This window comes from Seriola aureovittata, chromosome 4 (genome assembly GCF_021018895.1).
Source record: "Seriola aureovittata isolate HTS-2021-v1 ecotype China chromosome 4, ASM2101889v1, whole genome shotgun sequence".
Taxonomy (NCBI): Eukaryota; Metazoa; Chordata; class Actinopteri; order Carangiformes; family Carangidae; genus Seriola; species Seriola aureovittata.
The window spans coordinates 35,001-40,000 of NC_079367.1; positions in this window are offsets into that span (position 1 = coordinate 35,001).

Here is a 5,000-nt window from a genome sequence, read left to right on the forward strand (position 1 = left end):
CACCCTCGTGCCCCCCTATATACACTCCCAGTATCTTCCTGCACCCATTGTTCACACAAAAACCCCATTTATTTACAATGTTTTGATCCTGTCCTAATGTTCCTAACTCTGATTTGTGAATGTTGATTTTGGCTCCTGATGCTGCACTGTATGTTTTGAAGTGATCTAAAATTCTGTCTATACATTCCCCTGATTTAACTGTGATGGTTATGTCGTCTGCATACTGGGTTATTTTAACTGTTCTGTTTGCTGGTGTGTTTATTCCTAAAATATGTTTGTCTTGTAGTATTGCTTGTGCTAGTGGTTCTGTTACTATACTGTAAAGCAGGGCTGACAGAGGGCAGCCCTGCCTTACTGATCTTCCTATCCTAAAGCTATCTGTTAAAAACCCATTACATTTAATTACACTCCGAGCATCTGTATACAATAATTTCACCCATTCAATAAACCCGTCACCATAACCCATTTTCCCCAATACCTTGAACAGAAAATTGTGCTCCACCCTGTCAAAAGCTTTTTCTAAGTCTATTGTGAGCAAATGGCCCCCCTGTACCTTCATCCCTCTTACTGTGTCTCTGATTGTGTGTAATGAGTCCTGTATATCTCGGTTTGGGATGCTATATGCTTGATTTGTGCTAATTACTTGATCTAATGTTTGTTTCAGTCTATTTGCCAGTGTTTTTGTCAAAATTTTGTAATCTGTGTTTAGAAGGCTTATGGGTCTGTAGTTGCTTATGTTGTTCCTGTCTCCTTTGTTCTTATATATTAAAGTTATAATACCTTTTGTGAATGATTCTGGTGTCCGTTTATTGTCCTGAATTGCTTGATAGAGGTCCAGCAACAGGGGGGCCATCTGCTCACTGAAAGCCATGTAGAAGTCGGCCGTTAGGCCGTCACTTCCTGGACTTTTGTTTTTGTTTAGATTTTTGATTGCGTTTTCTATTTCTTTTATCGTTAATTTGCTATCACACCACATTTTATCTTCCTTGTTTATCTTCCTGTCTATGTAAGAGATTATTTCTTCAGTTTTCCTTATATCGCTGCCTTCTTTTTTGAACAGGTTTTTGTAGTATTCTGTTATGATTTCGAGTATTTTTATCTTGTCTTTTTGGATGTTATTGTCTTTATCTTTCAGTTCTTCAATTATGGTTTTCTTCTGTTTTTGTTTTTCTAGCCCCAAAAAAAACGCTGTACATTTTTCCCCCTCTACTAAATTTTGAAACCTGCATCTAATTGCTGCCCCTTTGCATTTTTTTCTTTCTATATTATTTAATTGATTTTTATATAATTCATACTTCCCACAGTCTCTATTTCCTTGGTTATCTAGTAATATCAGTTCATCTTCTAGTTTCTTCCTGATGTTTTGTTCTTCCTGTTTTTCTTTCCATCTTTCCTCTTTACTAAAATTAATACTTAATCTTTTGATTCTTTCTTTTACAGTATCCCATTTTTCTATATAATTATTATCTATTAGCATTTCTGTTCTTGCATAATTCAGTAGTTTTTTTTTTTTTTTTTTTTTTTTTTTTTTTTTTTTTTTTTTTTTTTTTTTTTTTTTTTTTTTTTTTTTTTTTTTTTTTTTTTTTTTTTTTTTTTTTTTTTTTTTTTTTTTTTTTTTTTTTTTTTTTTTTTTTTTTTTTTTTTTTTTTTTTTTTTTTTTTTTTTTTTTTTTTTTTTTTTTTTTTTTTTTTTTTTTTTTTTTTTTTTTTTTTTTTTTTTTTTTTTTTTTTTTTTTTTTTTTTTTTTTTTTTTTTTTTTTTTTTTTTTTTTTTTTTTTTTTTTTTTTTTTTTTTTTTTTTTTTTTTTTTTTTTTTTTTTTTTTTTTTTTTTTTTTTTTTTTTTTTTTTTTTTTTTTTTTTTTTTTTTTTTTTTTTTTTTTTTTTTTTTTTTTTTTTTTTTTTTTTTTTTTTTTTTTTTTTTTTTTTTTTTTTTTTTTTTTTTTTTTTTTTTTTTTTTTTTTTTTTTTTTTTTTTTTTTTTTTTTTTTTTTTTTTTTTTTTTTTTTTTTTTTTTTTTTTTTTTTTTTTTTTTTTTTTTTTTTTTTTTTTTTTTTTTTTTTTTTTTTTTTTTTTTTTTTTTTTTTTTTTTTTTTTTTTTTTTTTTTTTTTTTTTTTTTTTTTTTTTTTTTTTTTTTTTTTTTTTTTTTTTTTTTTTTTTTTTTTTTTTTTTTTTTTTTTTTTTTTTTTTTTTTTTTTTTTTTTTTTTTTTTTTTTTTTTTTTTTTTTTTTTTTTTTTTTTTTTTTTTTTTTTTTTTTTTTTTTTTTTTTTTTTTTTTTTTTTTTTTTTTTTTTTTTTTTTTTTTTTTTTTTTTTTTTTTTTTTTTTTTTTTTTTTTTTTTTTTTTTTTTTTTTTTTTTTTTTTTTTTTTTTTTTTTTTTTTTTTTTTTTTTTTTTTTTTTTTTTTTTTTTTTTTTTTTTTTTTTTTTTTTTTTTTTTTTTTTTTTTTTTTTTTTTTTTTTTTTTTTTTTTTTTTTTTTTTTTTTTTTTTTTTTTTTTTTTTTTTTTTTTTTTTTTTTTTTTTTTTTTTTTTTTTTTTTTTTTTTTTTTTTTTTTTTTTTTTTTTTTTTTTTTTTTTTTTTTTTTTTTTTTTTTTTTTTTTTTTTTTTTTTTTTTTTTTTTTTTTTTTTTTTTTTTTTTTTTTTTTTTTTTTTTTTTTTTTTTTTTTTTTTTTTTTTTTTTTTTTTTTTTTTTTTTTTTTTTTTTTTTTTTTTTTTTTTTTTTTTTTTTTTTTTTTTTTTTTTTTTTTTTTTTTTTTTTTTTTTTTTTTTTTTTTTTTTTTTTTTTTTTTTTTTTTTTTTTTTTTTTTTTTTTTTTTTTTTTTTTTTTTTTTTTTTTTTTTTTTTTTTTTTTTTTTTTTTTTTTTTTTTTTTTTTTTTTTTTTTTTTTTTTTTTTTTTTTTTTTTTTTTTTTTTTTTTTTTTTTTTTTTTTTTTTTTTTTTTTTTTTTTTTTTTTTTTTTTTTTTTTTTTTTTTTTTTTTTTTTTTTTTTTTTTTTTTTTTTTTTTTTTTTTTTTTTTTTTTTTTTTTTTTTTTTTTTTTTTTTTTTTTTTTTTTTTTTTTTTTTTTTTTTTTTTTTTTTTTTTTTTTTTTTTTTTTTTTTTTTTTTTTTTTTTTTTTTTTTTTTTTTTTTTTTTTTTTTTTTTTTTTTTTTTTTTTTTTTTTTTTTTTTTTTTTTTTTTTTTTTTTTTTTTTTTTTTTTTTTTTTTTTTTTTTTTTTTTTTTTTTTTTTTTTTTTTTTTTTTTTTTTTTTTTTTTTTTTTTTTTTTTCAGGGAGTGCAGCAGCAACATTGTAACAAAAAAATGTTTTTTAAACACCTAGTTTATTCATCGTTCTTTTTTCTTTCTTCCTTTTCTTAGTTCTAGCGGCTATAGTAGAGGTGTGCTGCTTCCTGATGCTCTGGATGGTGGCGACGTCCATCTCAGAGTCACCGTCTGATTCCCCCTGCTGAGTCGGGGAGGTCGAGGCCGGCGCTCTGGGGGGTGCGGCTGCCGCCTGCTGCAGATCGCTCAGAGTCTCCCCCACGTCCATCGATTCCAGGGCAATGGACGGCTCCGGCCCCTCTGCGAGCCCGTTTCCGCCCTTGCCCTTTCCTCTCTCTCGGGGACCAGAGTTTACACTCAGCCCGTCTCTGCTCTCGACCAGCTTTGTGGCCAGGCTCTGTGCGGCTTTTGCGAGGCTTGTAGCCCTCCGCTGGGGGAGACCCTCTCTGTCAGCCGCTTCCACGGTGCCGCTGCCCCCCTCACCGGCCTCTTCTCCTTCCTCCTCCTCCTCACTCATGTCCTCCGCCTCTGTTGACGGTGCCTCCGATCCGGACCCCGCCACAACATCAGACTCACTGTAATTACAGCTACATTCCTCCATCAGGTTGCAGCACACCTCACATTTTTTAATCTTTTTTTGTTGGCTGCTGCACTCCCTCGCATAATGTCCCTGGACTCCGCACTTGTGACAGGAGAACTCCGGACAATCTCTCAGGATGTGCCCCGGCTGGAGGCACATCCTGCAAACTTTTGCTTGTCTGTCGTGTATCACACGGAAGTATTCAGGTCCCATTACTGTTTCAAACCGCGCTGAATACGGTAACGATTGCACCTTGTCATTAAATTTAACTTTTAAAAACCTCGTCCCGTCCGCTACTTGTGTGCCCGGCCACATCCTCCTTCTAATAGCGGATGCAGCCGATACACCCCATCCCTCAAGCTTTTGCATGATTTCATCGTCTGTGATATACGCAGGTAAGTTTAGAAAGGAAACCATTAACTCATCGTTACAAAGGTTTTTTACTAAAATGCTTGTGTTACCTATTTTGAAACCGTCTAGGAGCCGCTCCTTCCCCTTGGCATGAGACATAGTTATCTCATACGTCCTGGCACCGGTCGCTCTGCAGGCAATAAGCCCCCCACACAGAGCTCGGATGGCTCTCATGAGTTCCAGCACCGGGACCTCGTCTTGTCCGGTCACTTCCAGGCTCGCTGTTAATTCTCGATCGTATATATTCCCAACTGCGTGCTTTGTTGTTTCTTGTCTCTGCTGTCTCTCACCGACTGCTCTAGTCTCTCTCTCCTCTCTCTCTCCTCTCTCTCTCCTCTCTCTCTCCTCTCTCTCTCCTCTCTCTCTCCTCTCTCTCTCCTCTCTCTCTCCTCTCTCTCTCCTCTCTCTCTCCTCTCTCTCTCCTCTCTCTCTCCTCTCTCTCTCCTCTCTCTCTCCTCTCTCTCTCCTCTCTCTCTCCTCTCTCTCTCCTCTCTCTCTCCTCTCTCTCTCCTCTCTCTCTCCTCTCTCTCTCCTCTCTCTCTCCTCTCTCTCTCCTCTCTCTCTCCTCTCTCTCTCCTCTCTCTCTCCTCTCTCTCTCCTCTCTCTCTCCTCTCTCTCTCCTCTCTCTCTCCTCTCTCTCTCCTCTCTCTCTCCTCTCTCTCTCCTCTCTCTCTCCTCTCTCTCTCCTCTCTCTCTCCTCTCTCTCTCCTCTCTCTCTCCTCTCTCTCTCCTCTCTCTCTCCTCTCTCTCT